Here is a 19670-nt window from a genome sequence, read left to right as displayed (position 1 = left end):
ATAGAAAGGTTTCAAGTGATGCCCATTGACCTTGAGTACTTTGTTGGTTTCTAAACTTGTAATTTCAACTGCACCATAAGAAAAAACATTAGAAACAACAAAGAGTCCAATCCAACGAGAGTGCAATTTTCCAGGAAAAGTTTCAAACGCGAATGATAAAGAAGGACTTTGTCTCCAATATTAAACTCTTTTCTTGTAATCACTTGGTCATGGAGACTCTTAGTTTTTTCTTTGTAAATCCTTGCATTCTCATGAGCATTATTTTGTATTTCTTCCAACGTAATTCCAATCTTTTTAGGCACCAAAAGGATAGGCGCCACCCATTCATTGTTCGTGATGGGGTAAATGACTCCTGCATTATGGAGAACAGTTTGCAAAGCTTGCAAATCCAATGCTGATTCATGCATGTTTTGGGGAACACATATATGCCTTTCCATCTCTTCTATCTTGGTAAAATCATAGTCATTGCTCAAAGCCACGCTTAATTCATCCTTGCAATCAAAATCACAAACTTGCTACACACACTTATCAACTTGGTCATTGCATGTGATAGAATAAACATTGCTATAAGGATATGTCATTGCATCATGAAAATTAAATTCAATCTTTTCATCTCCTACTTCCATAGACAAAGTATCCTTACCACAATCAATCTTTGTATTGGCAATTTTCAAGAATGGTCTCCCAAACAATATAGGAGTGTTGTTTGATGAATCATAAGATTCATGTTCCATATCAAGAATATAAAAGTCGCATGGAATGACCAAACTATCAATCTTGACTAGGACATCTTCTATCACACCAAGTGGGTAAACAAAACTACAATCCGCAAGTCATATTACAATGCTAGTTTTATTCAAAGGCTCAAAACTAAGAGAATCATAAACATGTTTAGGCATAACACTAATGGATGCACCTAAATCGCACAAGGCCCTTTTAAAACTAGCATTACCAATAACACATGGGATAGTAAACGCACCTGGATCTTTTTGCTTCAAAGGCATATTCTTTTGAACAACAGCAGATACAACTTCACCCATACTTACCATTTCATGACCTTTCGGTTTGAAAGCTCTCTTGGTATTACACAACTCCTTCAAAAATTTGGCATACTTAGGAATTTGCTTGATAGCATCAAGCAAAGGAATGTTGAGTTCTACTTTCTTGAAAACCTCTAAAATCTCTTTTTCTCTCCTCTTTCTTTGACCTAGAAGAACTCACAGGAAAGGGTGGAATTGTTTTAAAACTGGAATTCATTAAGTGAGGACTTACCTTTGGAGTGTTGGTCGATGTTTCAGTTTGTAGAGGAGGAGGATGTTCCTTCTTTGTACTCAATTCGGTTTCTATCTCTTCTTCTTCCTCCATCTCAATTTGTTTCGACCTTTTCTCTTCAAGTTCTTTCCCACTTCGCAGCATGATCGCACTAACATTTTCTATTGGATTCAATGCTTGGGAGGGCAATTTTCCATTCATTTGTGCTTCCAATTTCCCTACACTTGAAGCTATTTACCCCATTTGCTTCTCCAAGTTGTGAATACTTGACCTTGTTTCCTGTTGAAAAGACATGACATTTTGTTGCAAGGTCATAGTGTTAGAAGCCAAAGTTTTCATCATCTCATGAAGATCATCACTGGATGACGACCTCATAACATTGGAGTTTGTAAATGGAGAGGGTTGTCTTGCTTGATAATTCTGTTGGAGCTGAAATCTATGGGAATGGAATTGTCGGCCTTGATTGCCTTGTTGGGATGGGTTGCTATAGCGTAAGTTGGGATGATCTCTCCATCCAGGATTGTACGTATGTGAAAAAGGATCATACTTACGCTGAGGCTGTCCGTTGAATCCTCCATCAACTGCATGAACCTGTTCAATGTAATCTTCTTGCATTTTTGGGCACATATTTGAGGTATGTCCTTGTAAATAGCATATGCTACAAGCTTTCACATGTTGTACATTGCCACAAGCCAAAGAATGTACAAGAGCAGTAAGATCATTAACTTTATTCTCAATGTTAGAAATACTTACCTCATTTACTTGTTTGTTTGCGAAGTCTCCACTGGTGCCAAACTGTTTCGAGTTGGCTACCATGTTTGAGATCAATTGGCGTGCAGCCTCAGGTGTCTTATCTACCAATGCCCCTCCACTTGCAACATCAATGATACTACGGTCAGTAGGTATCAATCCTTCATAGAAATATTGAATGAGTAACTGATTGGGTATTTGATGATGAGGGCATTGAATACACAGTTGCTCAAATCTTTCCCAACACTCGGAAAGTGTCTCTCCATGAGATTGTCGAATCCCACATATTTCTTTCCTTATATTGGCAACTCGAGATGCTGGGAAATACTTCTCAAGGAAGATCTTTTTCATGCCATTCCAAGTTCTAATTGAACCTGGGAGAATGGAGAAAAACCATGTCTTTGTTGGCCCTTTCAGAGAGAAAGGGAAAGCTGTTAACTTAACATGTTCTTCGTCAACTCCATTCGGTTTCATGCCAACACAAACCATATGGAACTCCTTGAGATGAGTATGATGATCTTCTCCTGCAAGACCATTAAATGTTGGTAGCAAATGTATAAAACCAGATTTGAGCTCAAAGTTTACATTATTGTCGATGTTTATGCATAATGGTTGATTTTCCACGGTAGGAGCAGCAAGCTCCTTGAGTGTTTGTTGTCGTGGAACAGCCATGGTGTTGACACGAGCTTCCTTTCATAACCTACGTAAAGTGTTTTCTATTTCGAGATCTAACTGCACTTGACTTTGATTAGTAGAACAGGTTACTGGCATAAATCATCAAGAAAACTCAAAAGAAACCAATCACACAAGATATCGAAAACAATGCAAATTGTATGAAAATCCTACGCTAAAAACACTAAAACTGCCTAAAAACCTAGAAAACAGTGGAATTTGGCCTCGATAGGGTGGGGCTAATGGTTTACCACCAGTCTTGTTCAGAACGTCGTTTCCCTTCAAGAAACAAAAGACCGATACCTAATTCCACAAAACAAACATGTTTTGAACAGTACCGCTGCCGTAATGAACAATACCGCAGCAAGCAAAAATTCTGTTTCTTCTTGTTTTTTTTTTTTTGGTTTTTTCAGAAAAAAAATAACAATCACAACAAATAAAAATAATAGCACAAGAATCAACTAAAATTACTTCCCCGGCAACGGCGCCAAAATTTGTTGCGATGTCGCGGTCACATAAATTAATTACCCTAGCTTCAAACACAACACACAAGATAGTATAGAGCAAGCAAGGGGTCGATCTCACGCGGAAGATTCAAGTTAGATTTTTATGCTAGATGATATGCAATTTGAGGGAGAGGGGTTTGGATGTTATATAGGCTAAAGCAAAATAAAATAGAATACTATCAAACAAGATATGAAGCAAGTTCTAGAGATGCATATCATTGAAATAATACACAATCAAAGAATATAATGTTGAAGGCTCGAAAGCTTGCATTGGCATTACACTATAAAGTCAACATTACACTATAAAGCTTGCATTGGCATTATTTTTTTATTTTTATTTTTATTTATTTTTTGTATTTTCTCTTTTCTTGTGCGGGGACCCAAAAATAGATTACAACAAAATCCGAAACCTTTTTCTTTTCAATAATACCTCTCAGAAAACATTTTAGTGTGTCGTTCAACGTCATCCCGTGACAATTACAAAAAAAAAAAAAAAAAAGAGTATAAGAAGGTAGTGGATTGAAGACTTTGCTCAGTTTCTATGTCTCTAAACAGTCCCTCTATCCCCTATTTATGTAAGAGATATGGAAAACCGTTGCTGCTAGAATTAAACTCTGCCATTTTAAACCGTGAAACAGAAATAAATTTTGCCATTAAACACGACACATATTCTAGACGTTTTAAGGTTAATATCTAATGTTAAAATAAAAATAAAAATACCCAGGTATTAAACAAGAGAAAAAGTGATCAACAATGTATAAAACCTGATAAATTCATTGTTGGTGAGATGGGGATATTGAAATCGAGATCATGCATTAATTATTCAGCTTCGCTTAATGTGAAGATGATCTTAAAAGAAGAGAATTTTGAGAGGAAACAAGTACAAACTCAATTTTAGGACAATACAACAAGAATTTGATACGATGTTATTAGTTCAGAACTACACAAACCCAAAATGAAACGGCAATCTAAACAATAACAGTCCAGCCTATCATTACGTAGGAATAATGAAACTAAACAACATAAAATCCTAGAAAACCGATTTTACGGAAGTGATAGTCTGTATCAAAGTGAGGACCAGGAGGATAGCTGCTGCAACAGTTCCCGTACCTCTCCAAATATTGGGGAAATATACAAGTCCCAAGTTTGCCTTCATATGGTTCCAGCGGTCCTCATAGTGGTCATTCATCTTACGACAGATATCATCATAACAAGTGGAAGTTTCGCCAATATTTTCGTTAAGCTTGTTAATCATATTTGAAAGTGCGGCATCGTCACCTAGCCGGTGGAGAATGATTCCCTTTCCGACTAGCAAATCCACGTCTTCTGCACTGTTGATAAGATTTGCTTATGTAAGCTTCAAACGGTTTGTAGCACTGCTCCCGAAACCTCACTCCTGCCTCGCGACGCATGACGGCGCTATATTATTTTAACATCAATCGGATCATAAAATCGTAAAAAAATCGTGGATAATTTTAAAATATAAAAAAAAAATTCATGCTTTAAATAAAAATAAAGATTTTTTTTTAAATTCAAGGCATTTGAAATATGTAGATAAAATATATTTCTTTAATCTATTAGAGATCACTGAGATTCTTATTGTCTGATGTCAAGGGAATATTGATATAGACATATATGTAGATGCCCGCACATATGAGAGTAAGAAATGATGAAAGAATCACAGTGTGCATATTTGAAAAAAAAAAAATAAGAAAAATCTAAAGGAATCGCTCTCTCTCTCTCTCTCTCTCTCGCATTCTCTCTTCATCTTTATGTCCCTTTCTGTGCTCAAACACTTAATAATGTCTTGAAAGCGACGCCGCGTGCCAAACCGTAGAAATATCTTCTATCGAAGCAAGCATAAATGCGGCCTCTGTCGATAATACAAAAGGGAAGGGAAGGGAAAGCATCTGACAGCTGTCCAAGAAAAAGGATTTTGTTTCATGGATTCATTTTGTCAAAATCGTAAAATTGATTTTAAAATTGTGATTTTATGCGATTTCATTTTATTTTTGTGATTTCACTCAATTTCAATCCGATTTTATCTATTTTTAATTTTTTTAAATAATTCAACTCGTGATACATGTTTTAACTCATAAAATTATATAATTTTACGAGTTAAAATACAATTTTAACAACCTTGACCGTGAGTTTCGGGCACATGAAAGCCAGCATTTGATTAAGAGGATCGATGGCCCAGGTTGGACAGCCCATCATTACTCCTCTTGTAAAAGTTCAATTAATAATTTGGCTATTTTGTGCTATTTGCACTGAAGGTAATTAAGTCTATTTAGCAGATTATATATATATAATTCGTTGCAAATCTGTTATTAATAAATTAACAAATAAATTATCTGTTACTACAATCTATGCTAATAGCCCCATTTTTTTTTAGCAGTGAAGGTAATTAATTAAGAATATATATGACAGGCAAGAAGGGCAACTACCATTATCATCTTATTGAGTATGTTTCCCAATAATGGTGGGTCTTAGCATGATGTTTCCCATCATATGGGTTATATTTCACTTTTCTCTTCTTTTTTTGAAAGTATATTTCACTTTTTTCTTTTTGTTTGTTTTTGAGAACGCACGAGCTTAATAAGATCTATTCTCGTGATCTGCTTTTCACAATAAAATAAAATAAAATATCACATCACATATGATATAGTATTCTTATGGCGTTGAGAAAAAGAAATTTGAGACCTACAATATGCATTTTGTAAGTTAGATAGATACATTAAAAAGTAATTTTATAGTGATTTTGTTCTAAATGATCTAACAGTCACACTCTCCACGTGTGGAATTAAGAGTTTTTTTTGCAACAAAAAAAAAAACCTTTTAAGTTTTGTCAATGTTTTTCTTCTAGTATATATAAAAAAAATTAATTGGAAATTAAAAACTTTATGTTTGCATTTAATAAAATAAACTAAGAATTATATATATTAATAAATATTAAATAAATTATTAATGTTAGCTAAAAGATTGAGTCCAGAAATTCAGATATATATATATATATATATATATATATATATATTAAGATATTTAATCTTGAGAATAGCTCTTCAAAATTATTTTATTTAATTATACAACAATAAAATTATTTTTTATAAGAAAAGTTATAATTTAAATTTTATCAAAACAAAATATTTTTCTTGTATAATTCCATCTATTTTTTATTAATATAAATTAAAAACTAAAGTTAACGCTTTTCTAATTTGAACCATTTTTCAATGTAATTAATGCATATTTTAAAAAATCTTTACAGCTTCAATAATAATAAAATAATAATAAAAAAAGTAGAACAAGATCTTTTACCGATCAGGAACCGATCTTTGATTAATTTTCCATCTGAATTCAGTAAAGGGACCTTAAAGAGAGAATTAACCTAAAGGTAAGAATTAATTTAAGCCAACAACTAATCTTTGATTTTTGGAAAACAGCCAAAAAGAGCTGTCATTGTAGACTATGATCTCCAATTATTTGCTTCGTGAACATTGAATTATCAAACTATTAAAGGATCTATACTTATAATATATTATTTATTGGAATAACATTTTATATTTATTTTTATATTTTTTATTTTAATTTCACTCTTTAACAACACCATCTTTTTTTATATTTCTTCATTTAATATTAGATTTTTTTTTGAAAATTATGCTTCATAATTTTTTTATTAGGTTATATATTGATCCCATGAATTTAATTTTTTTCTCGATTTTAACATTCAATATTAGATTTGTTGAAGATGGTTTCATATATTTTTTTGATATGTTTTTTTATGAACTTATCATTATCTCATTACTCATGTTTTCAGTTTAACAAGTTAACCTAGTTTAATTTAAGTAATTTTTTGTGCACATCTTTTATTAATTAATTATTTTTCTTGATTTTATCTTTTAAAATTGAATTCGTTAAAAATAGAGCATCATAATACTTTTTATATTTTTTGTGTAAGGTTATCTCCATCTCTTATATAACCAATGCCATGATATTGGGAAGTGGACCCATGTTGATTTTTTTTTGGATCTTTTTTAAATTAAATATATTTTTAATTGAATTTTATAATTTTTTTTATTTACTTTTTATAAAATTTCTCGAATTTATGATATGGATTACAGGTTTGATAGTTTGATCAAAGTTGACACAATTTAAATTTTAAATCATGTTTTAATTGAATATGTTTTTTATAATTATTTTTCCTTCTCAAGTAGATACCCACATTGATTTAAAATAATTTAAAAAAAAATTGGCTGAGAACACAAATTGGCTTTTAAAAATTACGTGAGAATATTTTACAAATATTTCTTATTTACGTGAGATGTTTTCCACGCGAGTAATTATTTTGCCAGAATTGTGTCGTCAAATATTTCTCATTTACGTGAGATTTTTTCCAAGAGAGTAATAATTTTTCTAATTATTTTTGTCAGAATTTATTGTTGCTATTAAAATATTAATGGTGTTATTCATTTATTGCTATTAATATTGTTATTATGATTATAATAACAATATTATTATTATTGATAAATATAATATAGCACAGCATGGCATGCAGCATACATCCATTTATGCCCATCAAGCCAGGGACTACAAAAGCATGACCATACAGCGATGAGAGCAGGAGTGAGCAACATATATAGCACAGCATGGCATGCAGCATCAACCAGAACACATGGCATAAGTCAGCCATCAGAAACCACTAAATCCAGCAGAGGGACGACCAACCAGAGATCAATATCAGCCAAGACTGGTAAGGAAATGGTTCTGTTCATGGAAATGCAACACCAAATAAAACATCAGCTAAAGTGCAATTGTCTTCAAAAATTCTTTTGTTTCTCAAAAGAATTAACAACAAAGAAATAAAAGAATAAACAAATAAATCAAAATTTGCTTACTTGGACAACCGGAGAAGTTTGCTAAAAAAACAAGAGCATAAACAGTCGGATGGAAATTCGTCAATTTCCTTTCTTAGTCTTTTTCTTCTTTTTTTCCTTTTTTTTTCACTTCACTATTTTTTCTCTTCTCTTTCCTTTTCTTCCTGATTTTCTTTTTTCTTTTTATATTTTTTATATATAATTTCAATTTTTTTAATTACAAAACAAAATAAAAAGGTTGGTGGCAGTTTTGTAAACAAACAAAATAAAGTAGATGAGTAAAGCTAGTTGCGGGTCGAGGAGCGGACCCTTGGGTCAGGCTACAGGCTAACACATGGATCTATAAATATAAAACGGTGTCGTTTAATCACAATTTAAATACCATTTTTTTAGACTCTTTTCTTTTTAATTTTCTTTTGTCTTCTATGATTTCTCCTTCTTTTCTCTCTTTAAACCCAGAAAACGACGATGGTGGCTTTGTCGTACATATGTCTTTGCCTCGAGCTATAATAACAATGCATAATGAGCTAACTAGTTAGATTTTATATTTATTTTTAAAAATTAATTGTTTAAGTTGCACAATGAGACAGTATATAGTTCAAGGATGCCAGTCGAAATGCCCCCTCAAGCAAACTAATGCTTCCATTTCTTTGAGTGAAATGAACAAAAACAATGGGTGAGTTGAAACTTGGGCATTGATAACAGGGTCAGGTTCTGTGTCAGCAAAAAGCCAACAGAATTTGCATTGTTACAGGATGCGTTTTTTAGGACAAAATTTACAATCCAATAATAGGTTTTAGCACTAAAAGAAACAGTTATATGCATGCTTTTCAATAATATATGGGCACTTTTGAGTAGTCAATTTAAGAACACTAAAAGTCACTTGTTAACTCCACTCTCTTGTACAAAACCAGCAAATCTCACAATAAGCTACTCTGATAGCTGATTGGATTCACCAATCTGTCGATTTCATGAGGAATCCATCGTTATATGCACTCAGATTAGGAGTACTCAGCAGCGTACCAAGATATTGTACAGAGAACAGTATAGAATACGTGACCTAGCAGAGCCACAAGAAGATACAGCCTCTCTTCTACCTCTCTTCCCCCGATCTCATCTGCAGGCTCCACCAAACCAGCCTCTCAGCCACCGTCACCTCCATATTCTTTTATCATCACTAAAGACTGGAGAAAGATGAAGAAACGAAACACAAGCCATCACTAAGTTAGCATGAAGGGAATGACGCGGACATGAAGGGAATGTGAAGAGAGATCGGAGTAAGTCTCTCTCTTTCTGTACTGCTACTTCAAGCTTGAATTGCTTTGCTCGTTGCTAGATGATGCTGTCTGGTTTTCTTTGAGAGTTTGGTTTTCTCTGCTTCTAAGTTACAGCAGCTAGATCTCCTCATCATTGATGTTTATGCGTGTCACTCGCTATATGAGAATCTAGTATGTTTTGCTGAGTGTTATGTTCGGGAACAAATATTGGGCCATTAACCTTTTCAAGCAGTGATGGAGTAGGAGTGCAGTTAAGAACACACCCTAGCTGTTTGACAGAATGCCGATGAAGATGATAGTCATTTTAGTGTTGCTGCTTGTAACAACCCAGGAGGTGGTGCTAACCAGAGAAAGCTAAACAATAATGCTGTAAGCATAGAAACAAACAATAAAAAATCCATAAAAACTCAGAATGCTCCCCTCCAACAAGCCTCCAATTCTGTCTATCCTCCCCTCCCCCTCAAACAAACCTCCAATTATGTCGATCCTCCCCTCCCCTGCTTCCCAGGTCTTAGCAACCTGCTTCAAACCTCCCCCTTACAATCCAACCACACAAACACCTGCTAATGCCCTTATTAATCCCGCCACCCTGAACTTTTTGCAACCTATATGTTACACAAACAACAGCCAAAACAACAAGCACTTACCTAAAACAGCTCTCACTCCCTCTGTCTCTGCTAAGATTTATTTTGAACGTTTCCCGTCTTGGCTTGATTACCAAGATCTCAAAAAGGCTTTCTCAAAGATAAGTCCTGTCACCAACCTCTTTGTTTCCAGGAAAAAAACAAAACAAGGGAGACGGTTTGGTTTTGTATCTTTCTTCTCCCTTTTAGAAGATACAGACCTTTGTGATAGATTGAACCTGGTATGGTTCGACTCTTTCAAAATTCGTGCTAACCTAGCAAGATTTCAAACACCTATAGATTCCAAGAAAAAGACAGTCCACTCTACAAAGCCAGAAATCAAAATCCCACCCAAACTAGCCCTTAGAGACAACAGGACCTTTGTTGAAGCTCTTTTGGTCCAACAACCATCAAAGAAGACTGTGATGTATGAGTCCACTCAGGATGACAAGGAATGGCTGTTGAGAAGTCTGGTCGGTTCTATAGCCACAGAAGTGGACTATGCAAAACTGGAGCATATGGTTTTGAAAACTGTCAAGAAGGCAATTGGATTTCGCTTCCTAGGAGCAAGCCAAGCAGTTATCACCTTTACAGACAGAGAGACTATGGAGAAAGAGTTAACAAACAGTAGCTCTGCCTTGGCAAACTACTTCTCTAGTATCAAACCATGGAAGAGGGAAGTAAAAGCAGTGGATAGATTTGTTTGGGTGTCTATTATGGGACTTCCTCTAATTGGCTGGAACCGAAGATGTATTGAATCAATGGTTGAAGATGCAGGCAAGATGATTGGTTACGATATTACAAGTGTGAGTCAAGGTTCACTTATGGGAGTCAAGGTTCTTTTGTGCACAACCTCTTTCACGACTTTAAACAAACAGCTTTCACTGATTCTAGACGGAGAGAAATTTGATATATCAGTCATGGAAATGAAGCCAGGTTTTAGCCCCATGCTTACCACAATTAAATACTCAATGGATACATCAGGCACTGAAGAATCAGATGAAGAGTCATGCAGTAAAATCACACCTTCAGAGGAGTGTCCGCCAGCCAGTATAAATGAACCAGAAGCTGACCGAACCTCAACAGAGCAACATGACAAGGACATGCAAAATGACCCCTCTCTCATTCTCTGCACAAGATACACTGAATCACTCAACAACCAAGACCAAACTGACACAACATACAAAACCTTCTGCCTCTTTCCTGAAACTAAGGAAACACTCAAGCTACAAACAAAAAACCAGCAACTACACATTGCCTCTCACCAATTGTCCTTTATAGAGCCATGCTACGACACCATCAAGGAAAAAATTCAAGTGGTAGAAACCAGCTACAGCAACTCAGATGACTCAGCATCAATATCCTTTTCGAGAGTGGGCCTCGATAAAAAAACAAACACAAACTAAAGCCTCCTCTGTCCAAGTTACAAGGCCTACCCCGAAACAAACCAGACCCATGATACTAGCCAAAAGCCGGAGCCACAATACACATCAGCAATCTTTCTCTGCCTTCATACGTGACCTAGCAGAGCCACAAGAAGTAGTGGAAATGGAGTTGGAAGGAAAGATGAAAGATAAAAAGCTTAGAAGAGCTAGAAGGGTTGCGCCTAAATCTTCTTTCAACAAAAAGAAGAATGTGTTGAAAGTTAAATCTTTTGCAGCTCATATACCTAATGGAGCACCCAACCTTTTTGCAATGAAGGTAACCAACACCCAAAACAACACACCTCTACAAGACACCACACCATCCCCTGCTATTAAGTCATCCGACATTGGAAAGAACCATAACTATGCCTCCACGGATGATGAAACCAGTGTCATGCATCACCATTTACCACCCCTGTTGAACCCTCAAAGCAACCCACAAACATTTTCAGACGCAACCATTGAAAACACAAACGAGAAAAGCAGCAAAACAAGAAAACTGAAGTTGTTGCAAGCCAGTGGTAGTGTTGCTAACACTATGGAGGATTGTGATTCTTCTGACTCCTTAAACTCAGGAATCCAACAAGGAAATGTTCGGTTTCAGATCACTTGTACGAAGCATCAAGACAATGGGTTTGACAGTGAAAAGGAGACTCAAGAAATGATACAAGATGCTGTGGCTCTAGGTTTGGGAAACCCGCAAGAACTAAAAGGGTTCAAAGAAGGAATAATGAGAAATATTGATAGAGAAGTTGATGAGTGGACATCAGTTAACCAGTTGTAAGTTCTTTATCCTGATAAGTCTAGCCTGCCTTGGTCTTTTGCTCTTTTTATGAATATCTTTGCTTGGAACAGCTGTGGTTTAGGCATGTCACACAAGAAAAATTCAATCCGGAATAGGCTTATAAAAAATAATATTGGCATCTGTTTTCTTTTTAGAAACAAAGAAAAACAACTGTTGTGACTCCTTCATTAGAAATCTGTGGAATATTGCAACTGTCAAATGGGCTTTTCTAGAATCTATAGGGAAATCAGGAGGGATTATAGCAATGTGGGATAGCTCTGTCTTTGAAGTTAGCTCGGTAGAATTTGGGGGGCAGTGGATCAGCCTATGCGGCACGCATATTCCCTCTTCCTTTACTTGTATGATAATTGGTGTATATGCTGCATCTTCAGTGAAGGACCGTGCTAATATGTGGGAAGAAATCACCACTCTTAAGTTTGCTTTCGAACTGCCATTGGTGGTGCTAGGCGACTTCAACGAAACTTTACACGCTCATGAGAGAAGTAGTGGTCACCTCAATTCTTCAGGTTCAACTTCATTCCGCAAATTCATATCAGACTGTGAACTGGTTGAATTCAATTTGCAAGGGCATCGGTTCACTTGGTTTAGGGGTGGTTCTATGAGCCGCATTGACAGAGCTTTCGCTTCCCCGGACTTTCATCTACAGTTCCCGTCTCTATCTCTCTGCCGCTACCCTAGAGGGCTGTCCGATCACTGTCAGCTGATTCTCCAAAGCCCGGAGGTAGACTGGGGGTGGAAGCCGTTTCGTTTCATAAATTGCTGGCTGTCGCACCCTTCTTTCTTAACAGATTTTGAGGCCCTCTGGTCTGAAAGCTGCAAGGAATTTCCAGGTGAGTTTAGTTTGATTAAGAAGTTGGGGAACATGGGAAAAAAGCTGAGACAATGGAATAAATCCACTTTCGGGGATCAAAATTTAAAACTTGCAGACATCCAGAACTCCATCACAACGCTTGAGAACTTAAGCGAAGTGCGTCTCTTATCGGAGACCGAAAAAACAAAGCTCCAGGGGCTGAATTCTGAGCAATGGGAAGTTAACAGAAGGGTGGAAGATATGTGGAGGCAAAAATCTCGTCAAAATTGGTGTAAAATGGGGGATAAGAACACTCGTTTTTTCCACATATCAGCAAGTCTAAGGAAGGGTCGCAACTACATTAGTAAGATTGATCATAATGGCAGTCATCTAGTCTCCTCAAATGATATAAAAGAAGGCGCTGTCAACTTCTTTTCATCCTTGTTTCGCAAACCAACATGCAAAAGAATTGAAATGGGAGGTTCGGGGTTCTCTAAAATTTCAGAAGCCAAATCAATTTGGCTAGAAAGACCACCTTCAATGGAAGAAGTGAAGCAAGCTGTGTGGGACTGTGATGGTTCCAAAGCCCCTGGCCCTGATGGTTTCACCTTTTGTTTCTATAAAAAAGGTATGGAATATCATCAGCTCAGAGGTTTTTATGTTGGTTAAAAGTTTTTTCAGAACTGGTAAACTTCCAAAGGGTATCAACTCTTCTTTTGTAACTTCTGATTCCGAAATCAAAGGAGCCGAGCAGATTCTCCCATTTTCGTCCGATAAGCCTGATTCACGGGCTATACAAAATAGTGGCAAAGCTACTGTCCACTAGGCTTCGTCATGTCATGACAGATGTGATCAGTGTTAACCAGTCTGCATTTATTGCTGGGCGTCAGATTCTAGATGGGTTCATGATAGCAAATGAGGTTGTCCATGGTGTGCGTAGCAAGAAGAAGCATGGTCTCTTATTGAAGGTAGATTTCCATAAAGCCTTTGACTCAATTTTTATGGGAACATATTGACACAAGTATGGATACATGGGTTTTGGCTCACACTGGAGGAAGCTGATATTCGAATGCTTATCCACTTCAAAATTAGCCATCTTGATAAACGGTTCTCCTAGTAGAGAATTTAGTTTGGAGAGGGGTCTCAGGCAAGGGGACCCACTCTCTCCATTCCTATTTGACATTGCAGTTGAGGGATTGACAGTTTTATTCAATAGGGCATCAGCTTCAGGTTACTTCAAAGGCTTACAGACTACCCCAAGTCATTACTTAACTCATTTGCAATATGCCGACGACTCTCTGATTTTCTTGCCAAATGATTTTCCCTCTCTTCTACATGCCAAGAGGATTCTACGTTGGTTTGAGATCATTTCCGGACTGAAAGTTAACTTCTATAAAAGCTCACTAATAGGTATCAACTTGGACAACGACTACACCTCTAGCCTGGCGAACTCAGTCTTCTGTCGTAGTGATACTTTCCCGGTTAGGTACCTTGGACTACCTCTTGGAGCCAATCCCAGCAGAATCTCTACTTGGAAACCAGTGTTGTCCACTATCAGAGCAAAGCTACTCACATGGAAAGGGAATTTTTTGAGCATGGCGGGAAGGTTATGTCTAATTAAATCAGTCTTGAGCTCTCTTCCTCTGTTTTACATGTCAGTTTTTTGCTATGCCAAAGGGTGTTACTAAAGCCATCTCTTCTCTAACCCGGTCTTTCCTTTGGAAAGGAAGCTCAACTTCTCATGGCCTTTTTTAAGGTGGCTTGGCATAAGGTAATAAAGGATAAATCTTCTGGTGGTCTTCGGGTTGGGATCCATCCACAACAAAAATCTGGCTTTGCTCTTTAAATGGATATGGAATCTAGACAATGGAGTGGCAGGAGGCTGGCAAGAACACATTCTTCTAAAATACCGGACCTCACTTTATAAATGGTATCCCTGAGTTTGCAGGTTCTTTATCTCCAACTTGGCATGGCATTGTTTCGGCAATCTTCTCAACACAAAACATAGCCAATCTTTTACATGCAAATGTCGGGTCAAGGTGGGTGACGGGAGGAACATCCGGTTTTGGACTGACTCTTGGCTCGGCTCTGCAACCAATCTCCAACTCTTATTCCCCAGACTTTATAACCTCTCCTTGCAGCAAAACACCAACCTTGCAGATATATTACAATTTGACAGATGCATCTTTAAACCTTTCCTGGAGAAGAACCCTTCGGCCTCGTGAGATCTGCCAAAGGGAGAGCTTGATCGCAGAGGTGCAGCGTGGTCTCCTTTTCTCAGATGGTGCAGACTGCAAGTTATGGAAATTCCACAGCTCTGGCATGTACTCAGCTCAATCAGGTCGCCTCTTCTTTGATAGTCTATCGGTCATTGAAAATAATCACTCCCTTACTCTGCTATGGAATGGTTATGCCCCCCCAAAAGTGGATGTGTTCATTTGGCTTCTTCTTCATGGAGGTTTGAGTACAAGAAGTTTTTTAGCTGAGAGGAGAATCATAAATTATGAGGAATCTCACTGCCCCATTCTGCTGCAAGGAAACCGAGACAATTAATCATCTTTTCCATTGGTGTCCTATAACATGGTCTCTTTGGGGTCGTTTCTTGAAATGGTTCGGGTGCTCAGGTTGTCTACACAAAGACCCAAATCAAAATCTGCAGGAATGGTCCGGATTGATTAATGGAAAATTTCAGCGTCGTGCTATTACACTCCTCTGTAAAGGTCTGTATTGGTCAATTTGGATAGCGCGCAACCGCCTAATCTTCGAATCCAAGGCTCCTGATTGGGATATGATTTTTGATCTCACTTTTCACCGTTTGGCTTTCTGGTTGAAGTCCTCAGTTACAAATTTCAGCTATACAGGCTCAGATCTTTTTAGAAATCCTGAATGTATTATGAACTGGACTAACTAATTAAGTCCCTCATCACTTTGGTCTTTTCTTTCTTCATATTCCCATTGTATTCTATCTTTCGTTCAGCCCCACTTACTTGATAGGGCTGCTTATTTAATATATAATTATCTCGTTTACTATCAAAAAAAAAAGAACAGTATAGAATAGAATAGGGTCTTAATGGGATTTAGGTGCTCTTATACATTGCCTTTGGTGCTCTCTCTCTTATTCTTCTCTTTTGGATGTCTTCTCCAGATTTTTGGAATTTGTTCTTTTATCCACAAGAAAAAAGAGGCCTCAATTAGCATAACTTTCATGTTTTTCTTGAAAATTTAGCATGTTTTAAGCCTAAGCCAACCCTTATTCATCTGTACATGTTTTTCTGTTTCCTAGCACGTTATCCATCAATGCAAGTATACATGAAGTTGCAAGGATCACTACAATAGCATAAATATACCTTCGTTCCATCCTTAGATCAACATGCTGCTCCATAACCATCAACTACCCTTATCCCAAAGACAGCCCCGTGTTGTGGAACAGCATGAATGTTTTGCCAGCAAGAAGCAGCTATTAAGCGATTTATGACATCCATTGCAAGCCTATTTTTTTGTAGAATTTAGTAAGATAAAAGTGATGATAATATATTAGATAGTCACCAAGCATGCAATGGTAAGGCCAACAAAAGAAAAGTCCATGTGTTCTTTTTGGTCATGAGAAACTCAATTCCTTAACAATGGACCATAGCCCTGCACAACCATGTAACTTGCAAGACACATCCATTTTCTTATAATAAGTGACGCATTTAGCAAGAGTTTTATGGATGTTTGGTTGTTGGAAAAAGTTTGAACCTTTGACCTTATAATTTGCAGAAAGAGTTTTCAAATGCATATCAAAGAGGTTTCGTCTTCATTTCCTCAAGAGAAACTTATGCTTTGGCTTTTATTTAAAACACAACATCCTAGCTATAGCACTAAGATTACCACTATAATATTCAACCATAGTACTGCAAATGGAATTGGAAAGTGAGTATCTATGTAACAGTGGTTGTTGAGTGTGAGTGGGCGATGTTTGTGTCACTGACAAATCTAGAAATGAATGACAAGTCTTGCAAAGTGGTTAGTTGTAAGATAAATTCCATACAGAATAATGAAGTAAGAAATCTCGATCAAGGACTGAAATCCTGAAAGGTACTCACCACTTCCACCAAGAACACCCCAAGCGGTTAGTGGACTGAAATCTATCGCTGCTCCTTTCAGCATGCTTTGCCAAGGCACTGCCTTTGATCTCAAGCCAATAAATAAAAAACCTTAGAATCATGAACCACAATATATTTACAAAATCAAGCTTGAAACAATTCTACAATTGGCATGCATAAACCTGCTCAAACATATAATGAACTGAGAAGACAGCTGCTTCCTTGACAGTTTGACAAAAAGGAAAAAAACGTTAGGAAATGTACCCACAAAGAATGCTGAAAATCAACCTTGGTTGCCACTACTTGAGGGGTCTAAAGGCAACATGAATATTAAGTCCAGCAAGCAAGAAATTGTTCCCTTTGTACAAAATAATTCTCTCACGGATGACTAAATTGGAACAAGATCGATTAACATATCAGATATTAAGAAAAAACAAGGTAGATGATTGCTCTCCCTAGAATAGTCATTGTTTGCATTTTAAGAGATAAGTAAATTCTCCTATGAGCTTTCTCTACTATGACTTTCTATTGAATCCAAATTTTGAACAGATCAATTCAATGCAACCCAATTTCTTATCATAGGGCCCAGAAAAAGCTAAAAAAAAATCTCTTGAGATAGCTTACGGCATGAAACAATACATTATGCACCATGATCTTACATTCAGATTATATGGAAAAATGAAGGATGAGAGAAGTGTCGATCTTGGAATAGGTAGGGCATTAGAAACTGTTCAACCAGTACCTGCAGTACCCTGTTGACTTTAAACACCTTCATAATTCAATCCCTGCATTAGAGACACCAAAATAACCAGAACTTTTAACTCTAAAAGCCATTTTACAGGTATGACTATTTCAAAACATGATCCACATGATAAATATTATGTCACATCTGTATCCCAAAGATCTCCATTATAAAATTAAACTTAAGTCCCACACATGAAACATAGGAATCAAAAGGGTCAGGAAGGTATGCTATCCAGAGAAAGGTATGGCTGGGCAGCCAGTTTTGAAACACAGATTGCCAGGACACCATTAGACACTTCCTTTTCTTCTGCATATAATTTCCTATAAATCTTGACACCCGGTTTGCTCTGTTATACAATTCAGACCTTATAAATTCAAGAACGCAATCACCAGTAACAATTTTTTCAACAAGTCTCTCATTTCAAACAATACAGGTTTTAAATGATTTCTGGGAGCAAGGAGTGTAATGTAAAGATTCTTGCACAAATGCAAACCGAAATATTTAGAAGTTTACTACCCAGTAACTGTTATGCACAAATAACAGAAACCCTACTCCTTATCCCTAACTAGCCAAACTAAAATCTTGGATTTTACCAGCATTATAGGCAGTTACAAGGTATAACAGCTTATTCTAGCAAGTCATCCTCGCTATGTCTCAACTGAGAACATCATTTCGACAGCAACGCATAAACATCAACACAGAACTAGGTTTACCTTCTTCAACAGTTTTAACTCCAGGAAGGACTTTCTTGAGACTCTCAGCTTGCAACATCTTAAAAAATGAAGCATATCTGTGAACATTCAGGAAACAGATAAAAGTATATAGCCCATACTGAAAATATAAATGAATGATTATATCTCGACAATGCAGGCTCAACTCACCACAGTTTTGTTTATGAGTATCACATCTCCCAGCCCAATTCTATAGCAAAACAAACTGAATATAAGCTACAAAAATATATACGAAAATAAAGACATCCATCCACTTTCTTGAAGAGAGTTCTTCAAAGGTTGCACAATCATAAACTTGCAAATATTCATGATGATGTACTTGAAGCATATGGCAAACCATCTACATTATGTAATCACCAGTAGCACACCTTCCTTCGACTGTTTTGCTCCCATCTACACACACAACCCCAGGTTACAAAAGAAAATGTCTTGAACCACATAAACAGCAGATAATATATTAAAAAAATGAAAACTAAAAAAGATGGAAAAACCACATATCAAAGAAACAAAAACAACACCTTTCAAGAGTGAAAAGTAAGGTTCTTGAACATGAATTTCACAAAATACACCCTCCAAAACCCGACAAAGAAAAACCCGTAAATCACCAATCAATATTAATTAAAAACACTCAATAACCAACAGAAAATGCTTACATTTATCAATTCAAGTCCCTTTTCTTTAATCAACTGATTCCAATTCTCTTATTTCTACTTCAAGTTACTATCTTCATCACAAAACATCATCTTCACATGAGTTCTCCATAAAGCACCACACTTTACAGAATGATACAAAACTAAACGCTTATACAAAGGATATTGAGCGACCCCATCAAAAGAATCTGCAGTCCATTCAATTATTTATGCATAAAAATCAAATCTTTAATCAAATAATTGAAAAAAAAAACACAGAAAACTTTTTTTCACGGTTTTTCATTACCCGTTGCTGGACAGTTACATGACATGACATGTCATTTGGGTCTTCTTCTAGGAGGTCAATGCAGAACTCTTTGGAGAGTCCCAGATTGAATTCTAGCGTTTGGTTAACGTGGGATTCAAGAGTGAATTTTAGCAGGTCTCCTATGCTGTCTCGCAATCTCTCTCCATTTTCTCTGTCACATAA

General features: G+C 36.4%; 1 long non-coding RNA gene across 1 annotated transcript in view; it reads right to left on the bottom strand.

Moving 5' to 3' along the window:
- The window catches only part of LOC118041011 (uncharacterized), a 48896-nt gene extending 29226 nt beyond the window's left edge, over positions 1-19670 (bottom strand). Inside the window, exons 1-5 of the long non-coding RNA XR_004686236.2 lie at positions 19488-19670; positions 19205-19389; positions 18702-18944; positions 18534-18610; positions 17076-17860 (exon numbers count right to left, since the gene is read on the bottom strand). This is a non-coding gene — a long non-coding RNA (uncharacterized lncRNA). The remainder of the gene's footprint in view (positions 1-17075; positions 17861-18533; positions 18611-18701; positions 18945-19204; positions 19390-19487) is intronic.

This window comes from Populus alba, chromosome 17 (assembly GCF_005239225.2).
Source record: "Populus alba chromosome 17, ASM523922v2, whole genome shotgun sequence".
Lineage (NCBI taxonomy): Eukaryota > Viridiplantae > Streptophyta > Magnoliopsida > Malpighiales > Salicaceae > Populus > Populus alba.
Note: the sequence above shows the minus strand (reverse complement) of the source record. Positions and strands in the feature narration are given on the sequence as shown.